The sequence below is a fragment of the Coregonus clupeaformis genome, unplaced genomic scaffold, assembly GCF_020615455.1.
Source record: "Coregonus clupeaformis isolate EN_2021a unplaced genomic scaffold, ASM2061545v1 scaf4849, whole genome shotgun sequence".
Taxonomy (NCBI): domain Eukaryota; kingdom Metazoa; phylum Chordata; class Actinopteri; order Salmoniformes; family Salmonidae; genus Coregonus; species Coregonus clupeaformis.
Window position 1 is genome coordinate 1 of NW_025538303.1, and position 10,000 is coordinate 10,000.

The window sequence follows — 10,000 nt, forward strand, 5'->3', positions numbered from 1 at the left end:
TATGTAGTATATATATATATATATATATATATATGTGTGTGTGTATGTACAGTGGGGAAAAAAAGATATTTAGTCAGCCACCAATTGTGCAAGTTCTCCCACTTAAAAAGATGAGAGGCCTGTAATTTTCATCATAGGTACACGTCAACTATGACAGACAAAATGAGATTTAAAAAAAAGAAAATCACATTGTAGGATTTTTTTATGAATTTATTGCAAATTAAGGTGGAAAATAAGTATTTGGTCAATAACAAAGTTTCTCAATACTTTGTTATATACCATTTGTTGGCAAAGACACAGGTCAAACATTTTAGAGTGTAAGTCTTCACAAGGTTTTCTACACACTGTTGCTGGTATTTTGGCCCATTCCTCAATGCAGATCTCCTAGAGCAGTGATGTTTTTGGGCTGTCATTGGGCAACACGGACTTTCAACTCCTCCAAAGATTTTCTATGGGGTTGAGATCTGGAGACTGGCTAGGCCACTCCAGGACCTTGAAATGCTTCTTACGAAGCCACTCCTTCGTTGCCGGGCGGTGTGTTTGGGATCATTGTCATGTTGAAAGACCCAGCCACGTTTCATCTTCAATGCCCTTGCTGATGGAAAGAGGTTTTCACTCAAAATCTCACGATACATGGCCCCATTCATTCTTTCCTTTACACGGATCAGTCGTCCTGGTCCCTTTGCAGAAAAACAGCCCCAAAGCATGATGTTTCCACCCCCATGCTTCACAGTAGGTATGGTGTTCTTTGGATGCAACTCAGCATTTTTTGTCCTCCAAACACGACGAGTTGAGTTTTTAACAAAAAGTTCTATTTTGGTTTCATCTGGCCATATGACATTCTCCCAATCCTCCTCTGGATCATCCAAATGCACTCTGGCAAACTTCAGACGGGCCTGGACATGTACTGGCACTGCAGGATTTGAGTCGCTGGCGGCGTAGTGTGTTACTGATGGTAGGCTTTGTTACTTTGGTCCCAGCTCTCTGCAGGTCATTCACTAGGTCCCCCGTGTGGTTCTGGGATTTGCTCACCGGTCTTGTGATCATTTTGACCCCAGGTGAGATCTTGCGTGAGCCCCAGATCGAGGGAGATTATCAGGGGGTCTTGTATGTCTTCCATTTCCTAATAATTGCTCCCACAGTTGATTTCTTCAAACCAAGCTGCTTACCTATTGCAGATTCAGTCTTCCCAGCCTGGTGCAGGTCTACAATTTTGTTTCTGGTGTCCTTTGACAGCTCTTTGGTCTTGGCCATAGTGGAGTTTGGAGTGTGACTGTTTGAGGTTGTGGACAGGTGTCTTTTATACTGATAACAAGTTCAAACAGGTGCCATTAACACAGGTAACGAGTGGAGGACAGAGGAGCTCTCTTAAAGAAGAAGTTACAGGTCTGTGAGAGCCAGAAATCTTGCTTGTTTGTAGGGGACCAAATACTTATTTTCCACCATAATTTGCAAATAAATTCATTAAAAAATCCTACAATGTGATTTTCTGGATTTTTTCTCCTCAATTTGTCTGTCATAGTTGACGTGTACCTATGATGAAAATTACAGGCCTCTCTCATCTTTTTAAGTGGGAGAACCTGCACAATTGGTGGCTGACTAAATACTTTTTTTCCCCACTGTATGTATATATGTATACGAGAAAAAAAACATATGGGGGATTGGAAGTGATGCAGACAATTGATGGAAGTTACAATCTATCTGCAATATTAAAGCTGATCTACCCCCTAAAAGAAAAAAAATGAAATGTGCTCTATAAATGAAGTTTGATTTGATTTGGGGACAGGGTCAGGGGCTGACACAGATATATAGGCCGTAGCAGGGTTGGCCTCAATTCAGTTTTCATTTTAGAAAGTAGAAATAACTTGTCAAACTGGTAGTCACCTGTACCTAGTGTCTTTCCCTCTTCTCTCTCCCTCCTCCACCCCTCTCTCCCTCTCCTCTATATCTATCTCCCTCCTCCACCCCTCTCTCCCTCTCCTCTATATCTCTCTCCCTCCTCCACCCCTCTCTCCCTCTCCTCTATATCTCTTTCCCTCCTCCACCCCCTCTCTCCCTCTCCTCTATATCTCTCTCCCTCCTCCACCCCTCTCTCCTCTCGTCTATACTCTCTCCCTCCTCCACCCCTCTCTCCCTCTCCTCTATATCTCTCTCCCTCCTCCACCCCTCTCTCCCTCTCCTCTATATTTCTCTCCCTCCTCCACCCCTCTCTCCCTCTCCTCTATATCTCTCTCCCTCCTCCACCCCTCTCTCCCTCTCCTCTATATCTCTCTCCCTCCTCCCACCCCTCGCTCCCTCTCCTCTCTCTCTCTCTCTCTCTCTCTCTCTCTCTCTCTCTCTCTCTCCCCCCTCTCTCTCTCTCTCCCCTCTCTCTCTCTCTCTCTCTCCCTCTCTTCTCTTTCTCTCCCTCTCTCCCTCTCTCCCTCTCCTCTATATCTCTCTCTATCTCTCTCTCCCCCTCTCTCCAGACAAGCCGTCAGAGTCTGCAGAGCGCCTGCTCCAGGAGCGGTTCAGGAAGCTGGGTCTTTTTCCCGAGGCCTTCAGCTCAATCCAGTACCGTGGGACTCGAACCTACAACCCCCCGACAGATTTCAGTGGTCTGCTGCGGAGTCTGGAGCAACAGCTAGACAACAACACCACCCGCTCACCACGCTCCGCCAGCGTCATATACAGGGCCTTACAGGTTGGTGTCAGCGTTATATACAGGGCCTTGCAGGTTGATGTCAGTGTTATATACAGGGCCTTGCAGGTTGTTGTCAGCGTTATATACAGGGCCTTGCAGGTTGGTGTCAGCGTTATATACAGGGCCTTGCAGGTTGGTGTCAGCGTTATATACAGGGCCTTGCAGGTTGATGTCAGTGTTATATACAGGGCCTTGCAGGTTGGTGTCAGCGTTAGATACAGGGCCTTGCAGGTTGGTGTCAGCGTTATATACAGGGCCTTACAGGTTGGTGTCAGCGTCATATACAGGGCCTTGCAGGTTGGTGTCAGCGTTATACAGGGCCTTGCAGGTTGATGTCAGTGTTATATACAGGGCCTTGCAGGTTGGTGTCAGCGTTATATACAGGGCCTTGCGGTTGGTGTCAGCGTTATATACAGGCCCACAGGTTGGTGTCAGCGCTCATATACAGGGCCTTGCAGGTTGGTGTCAGCGTTATATACAGGGCCTTGCAGGTTGATGTCAGTGTTATATACAGGGCCTTGCAGGTTGATGTCAGTGTTATATACAGGGCCTTGCAGGTTGGTGTCAGCGTTATATACAGGGCCTTGCAGGTTGGTGTCAGCGTTATATACAGGGCCTTGCAGGTTGGTGTCAGCGTTATATACAGGGCCTTGCAGGTTGGTGTCAGGCGTTATATACAGGGCCTTGCAGGTTGGTGTCAGGCGTCATATACAGGGCCTTGCAGGTTGGTGTCAGCGTCATATACAGGGCCTTGCAGGTTGGTGTCAGGCGTTATATACAGGGCCTTGCAGGTTGGTGTCAGCGTTATATACAGGGCGTTGCAGGTTGGTGCGTGTGTGTTTGTCCCACCTAGCTATCTTAAGATGAGTCGCTCTGGATAAGAGCATCTGCTAAATGACTAAAATGTAATGTAAGTGTGTGTGTGCACAGGTGGCAGGTTGATGTTTATTGTCATGAATCTTGCCCTGGAGGCAGCACTGAGCGATTTTCCACTAGATGGACCAGCTGCAAAGTCAAAATTGGCTATATTCAAAAAATTCATGAAAACAAAAATGTGCTTTTTTGTCTTAATTTAGGGTTAGGCATTAGGGCAGGGTGTCCCAAACTTGGTCCTTTGGACCCCAAGGGGTGCACGTTTTGGTTTTTGCCCTAGCACTACACAGCTGATTCAAATAATCAACTAATCATCCAGCTTTGATGATGTGAATCAGCTGTGTAGTGGGGGGGGAACTAAAACGTGCACCTCTTGGGGTCCCGAGGACCGAGTTTGGGAAATGCTCCATTAGGTTTATCAGTGTGGTTAAGTTTAAAATCTGATTTTATGACTTTGTGGCTGTGCCAGCTGGTGACCACTCTGCTGAGCTGCCTCCAGGGCAAGATTCATGACAATAAATGCCAACCTGTGTGCAGTTGTGTGTGTGTGTGTGTGTGTGTGTGTGTGTACAAGTGTGTGTGTCAGCAGCTGTTTTAAACCAACACCTGTGACGAAGCTCTCTCTCCCCCGCTCTCTCTCTCTCTCTCTCTGTCTGTCTGTCTGTCTGTCTGTCTGTCTGTCTGTCTGTCTGTCTATCTATCTATAGGCCCTGAGTGAGCGTTTCAGCGGAGATATCCCAGAAGAGCACCTGGCCAGTAACTCTTTCTTCCCTGATGAGTACTTCACCTGCTCCAGTATCTGTCTCAGCTGTGGGTGAGTCTCTCTGTCTCAGTGTTCAGTTATCCTTCAGCTGTAGGAAGGAGTCTCTCTCTGTCTCAGTGTTCAGTTATCCCTCAGCTGTAGGAAGGAGTCTCTCTCTGTCTCAGTGTTCAGGTATCCCTCAGCTGTAGGAAGGAGTCTCTCTCTGTCTCAGTGTTCAGTTATCCCTCAGCTGTAGGAAGGAGTCTTTCTCTGTCTCAGTGTTCAGTTATCCCTCAGCTGTAGGAAGGAGTCTCTCTCTCTGTCTCAGTGTTCAGTTATCCCTCAGCTGTAGGAAGGAGTCTCTCTCTGTCTCAGTGTTCAGTTATCCCTCAGCTGTAGGAAGGAGTCTCTCTCTGTCTCAGTGTTCAGTTATCCCTCAGCTGTAGGAAGGAGTCTCTCTCTGTCTCAGTGTTCAGTTATCCCTCAGCTGTAGGAAGGAGTCTCTCTCTGTCTCAGTGTTCAGTTATCCCTCAGCTGTAGGAAGGAGTCTCTCTCTGTCTCAGTGTTCAGGTATCCCTCAGCTGTAGGAAGGAGTCTCTCTCTGTCTCAGTGTTCAGTTATCCCTCAGCTGTAGGAAGGAGTCTCTCTCTGTCTCAGTGTTCAGTTATCCTTCAGCTGTAGGAAGGAGTCTCTCTCTGTCTCAGTGTTCAGTTATCCCTCAGCTGTAGGAAGGAGTCTCTCTGTCTCAGTGTTCAGTTATCCCTCAGCTGTAGGAAGGAGTCTCTCTCTGTCTCAGTGTTCAGTTATCCCTCAGCTGTAGGAAGGTGTCTCTCTCTCTGTCTCAGTGTTCAGTTATCCCTCAGCTGTAGGAAGGAGTCTCTCTCTGTCTCAGTGTTCAGTTATCCCTCAGCTGTAGGAAGGAGTCTCTCTCTGTCTCAGTGTTCAGTTATCCTTCAGCTGTAGGAAGGAGTCTCTCTCTGTCTCAGTGTTCAGTTATCCCTCAGCTGTAGGAAGGAGTCTCTCTCTGTCTCAGTGTTCAGTTATCCCTCAGCTGTAGGAAGGAGTCTCTCTCTGTCTCAGTGTTCAGTTATCCCTCAGCTGTAGGAAGGAGTCTATCTCTGTCTCAGTGTTCAGTTATCCTTCAGCTGTATTTATTTGTATTTGTATTTATTATGGATCCCCATTAGTTCCTGCCAAGGCAGCAGCTACTCTTCCTGGGGTTTATTATGGATCCCCATTAGTTCCTGCCAAGGCAGCAGCTACTCTTCCTGGGGTTTATTATGGATCCCCATTAGTTCCTGCCAAGGCAGCAGCTACTCTTCCTGGGGTTTATTAAGGATCCCCATTAGTTCCTGCCAAGGCAGCAGCTACTCTTCCTGGGGTTTATTAAGGATCCCCATTAGTTCCTGCCAAGGCAGCAGCTACTCTTCCTGGGGTTTATTATGGATCCCCATTAGTTCCTGCCAAGGCAGCAGCTACTCTTCCTGGGGTTTATTATGGATCCCCATTAGTTCCTGCCAAGGCAGCAGCTACTCTTCCTGGGGTCCTGCAACATTAAGGCAGTTATACATTTTAAAAACATTACAATACATTCACAACAGATTTCACAACATATTAAGCGTGTGCCCTCAGGCCTCTACTCTACTACCACATATCTATAACACAACATGTATATTACATATGTTATCGTGTGTTTCTATGTGTGTATCTATCTGTGTGTCTCTTCACAGTCCCCGCTGTTCCATAAGGTGGATTTCTGTATTTTTGTATCTAATTTTACGGCTGGCATGAGTTACCTGATGTGGGATAGAGTTCCATGTAGTCATGGCTCTATGTAGTACTGTGCACCTCCCATAGTCTGTTCTGGACTTGGGGACTGTGAAGAGACCTCTGTGGTGGCATGTCTTGTGGGGTATGCATGGGTGTCCGAGCTGTGTGCCAGTAGTTCAAACAGACAGCTCGGTGCATTCAACATGTCAATACCGCTCACAAATACAAGTATGTGATGAAGTCAATCTCTCCTCCACTTTGAGCCAGGAGAGATTGACATGCATGCCATTAATATTAGCTCTCCGTGTACTTTTAAGGGCCAGCCGTGCTGCCCTGTTCTGAGCCAATTGCAATATTCCCAAGTCCCTCTTTGTGGCACCTGACCACACTACTGAACAGCAGTCTAGGTGTGACAAAACTAGGGCCTGTAGGACCTGCCTTGTTGATAGTGTTGTTAAGAAGGCAGAGCAGCGCTTTATTATGGACAGACTTCTCCCCATCTTAGCTACTGTTGTATCACCATGTTTTGACCATGACAGTTTACAATCCAGGGTTACTCCAAGCAATTTCGTCTACTCAACTTGCTCAATTTCCACATTATTCATGACAAGATTTAGTTGAGGTTTAGGTTTTAGTGAATGATTTGTCCCAAATACAAAGCTTTTAGTTTATGAAATACACTGCTCAAAAAAATAAAGGGAACACTTAAACAACACATCCTAGATCTGAATGAATGAAATAATCTTATTAAATACTTTTTTCTTTACATAGTTGAATGTGCTGACAAGAAAATCACACAAAAATTATCAATGGAAATCAAATTGATCAACCCATGGAGGTCTGGATTTTGAGTCACCCTCAAAATTAAAGTGGAAAACCACACTACAGGCTGATCCAACTTTGATGTAATGTCCTTAAAACAAGTCAAAATGAGGCTCAGTAGTGTGTGTGGCCTCCACATGCCTGTATGACCTCCCTACAACACCTGGGCATGCTCCTGATGAGGTGGCGGATGGTCTCCTGAGGGATCTCCTCCCAGACCTGGGCTAAAGCATCCGCCAACTCCTGGACAGTCTGTGGTGCAACGTGGCGTTGGTGGATGGAGCGAGACATGATGTCCCAGATGTGCTCAATTGGATTCAGGTCTGGGGAACGGGCGGGCCAGTCCATAGCATCAATGCCTTCCTCTTGCAGGAACTGCTGACACACTCCAGCCACATGAGGTCTAGCATTTTCTTGCATTAGGAGGAACCCAGGGCCAACCGCACCAGCATATGGTCTCACAAGGGGGTCTGAGGATCTCATCTTGGTACCTAATGGCAGTCAGGCTACCTCTGGCGAGCACATGGAGGGGGCTGTGCGGCCCCCAAAGAAATGCCACCCCACACCATGACTGACCCACCGCCAAACCGGTCATGCTGGAGGATGTTGCAGGCAGCAGAAGCGTTCTCACGGCGTCTCAGACTCTGTCACGTCTGTCACGTGCTCAGTGTGAACCTGCTTTCATCTGTGAAGAGCACAGGGCGCCAGTGGCGTAATTTGCCAATCTTGGTGTTCTCTGGCAAATGCTAAACGTCCTGCACGGTGTTGGGGTGTAAGCACAACCCCCACCTGTGGACGTCGGGCCCTCATACCACCCTCATGGAGTCTGTTTCTGACCGTTTGAGCAGACACATGCACATTTGTGGCCTGCTGGAGGTCATTTTGCAGGGCTCTGGCAGTGCTCCTCCTGCTCCTCCTTGCACAAAGGCGGAGTTAGCGGTCCTGCTGCTGGGTTGTTGCCCTCCTACGGCCTCCTCCACGCCTCCTGATGTACTGGCCTGTCTCCTGGTAGCGCCTCCATGCTCTGGACACTACGCTGACAGACACAGCAAACCCTTCTTGCCACAGCTTGCATTGATGTGCCATCCTGGATGAGCTGCACTACCTGAGCCACTTGTGTGGGTTGTAGACTCCGTCTCATGCTACCACTAGAGTGAAAGCACCGCCAGCATTCAAAAGTGACCAAAACATCAGCCAGGAAGCATAGGAACTGCGAAGTGGTCTGTGGTCACCACCTGCAGAACCACTTCTTTATTGGGGGTGTCTTGCTAATTGCCTATAATTTCCACCTGTTGTCTATTCCATTTGCACAACAGCATGTGAAATTGATTGTCAATCAGTGTTGCTTCCTAAGTGGACAGTTTGATTTCACAGAAGTGTGATTGACTTGGAGTTACATTGTGTTGTTGAAGTGTTCCCTTTATTTTTTTGAGCAGTGTATTTAGGACTAACTTATTTCTTGCCACCCATTCTGAAACTAACTGCAGCTCTTTGTTAAGTGTTGCAGTCATTTCAGTCGCTGTAGTAGCTGACGTGTATGGTGTTGAGTCATCTGCATACATAGACACACTGGCTTTACAGGAAGGTGTCTCTCTCTCTCTGTCTCAGTTTTCAGGTATCCTCAGCTGTAGGAAGGTGTCTCTCTCTCTGTCTCAGTTTTCAGGTATCCTCAGCTGTAGGAAGGTGTCTCTCTCTCTGTCTCAGTTTTCAGGTATCCTCAGCTGTAGGAAGGTGTCTCTCTCTCTGTCTCAGTGTTCAGGTATCCTCAGCTGTAGGAAGGTGTCTCTCTCTCTGTCTCAGTTTTCAGGTATCCTCAGCTGTAGGAAGGTGTCTCTCTCTGTCTCAGTTTTCAGGTATCCTCAGCTGTAGGAAGGTGTCTCTCTCTCTGTCTCAGTGTTCAGGTATCCTCAGCTGTAGGAAGGTGTCTCTCTCTCTGTCTCAGTGTTCAGGTATCCTCAGCTGTAGGAAGGTGTCTCTCTCTCTGTCTCAGTGTTCAGTTATCCCTCAGCTGTAGGAAGGTGTCTCTCTCTCTGTCTCAGTGTTCAGGTATCTCAGCTGTAGGAAGGTGTCTCTCTCTCTGTCTCAGTTTTCAGGTATCCTCAGCTGTAGGAAGGTGTTCTCTCTCTGTCTCAGTGTTCAGGTATCCTCAGCTGTAGGAAGGTGTCTCTCTCTCTGTCTCAGTTTTCAGGTATCCTCAGCTGTAGGAAGGTGTCTCTCTCTCTCTGTCTCAGTGTTCAGGTATCCTCAGCTGTAGGAAGGTGTCTCTCTCTGTCTCAGTGTTCAGTTATCCCTCAGCTGTAGGAAGGTGTCTCTCTCTCTCTGTCTCAGTGTTCAGGTATTCTCAGCTGTAGGAAGGAGTCTCTCTCTCTGTCTCAGTTTTCAGGTATCCTCAGCTGTAGGAAGGTGTTCTCTCTCTGTCTCAGTTTTCAGGTATCCTCAGCTGTAGGAAGGTGTCTCTCTCTCTGTCTCAGTTTTCAGGTATCCTCAGCTGTAGGAAGGTGTCTCTCTCTCTGTCTCAGTGTTCAGGTATCCTCAGCTGTAGGAAGGTGTTCTCTCTCTGTCTCAGTGTTCAGGTATCCTCAGCTGTAGGGAAGGTGTCTCTCTCTCTGTCTCAGTGTTCAGTTATCCCTCAGCTGTAGGAAGGTGTCTTCTCTCTCTGTCTCAGTGTTTCCAGGTATCCTCAGCTGTAGGAAGGTGTCTCTCTCTCTGTCTCAGTTTTCAGGTATCCTCAGCTGTAGGAAGGTGTCTCTCTCTCTGTCTCAGTGTTCAGGTATCCTCAGCTGTAGGAAGGTGTCTCTCTCTCTGTCTCAGTTTTCAGGTATCCTCAGCTGTAGGAAGGTGTCTCTCTCTCTGTCTCAGTGTTCAGGTATCCTCAGCTGTAGGAAGGTGTCTCTCTCTGTCTCAGTGTTCAGTTATCCCTCAGCTGTAGGAAGGTGTCTCTCTCTCTCTGTCTCAGTGTTCAGGTATTCTCAGCTGTAGGAAGGAGTCTCTCTCTCTGTCTCAGTTTTCAGGTATCCTCAGCTGTAGGAAGGTGTCTCTCTCTCTGTCTCAGTGTTCAGTTATCCCTCAGCTGTAGGAAGGTGTCTCTCTCTCTCTGTCTCAGTGTTCAG

The 10,000-nt window shown here is 47.5% G+C and overlaps 1 long non-coding RNA gene across 1 annotated transcript in view; it reads left to right on the forward strand.

Annotated features, from left to right (window-relative positions):
• The first annotated feature begins 2,394 nt into the window (after window positions 1-2,394).
• LOC123490797 overlaps window positions 2,395-10,000 on the forward strand; it is an 8,028-nt gene continuing 422 nt past the window's right edge. Inside the window, exons 1-2 of the long non-coding RNA XR_006661047.1 lie at window positions 2,395-2,683; window positions 4,264-4,370. This is a non-coding gene — a long non-coding RNA (uncharacterized LOC123490797). The remainder of the gene's footprint in view (window positions 2,684-4,263; window positions 4,371-10,000) is intronic.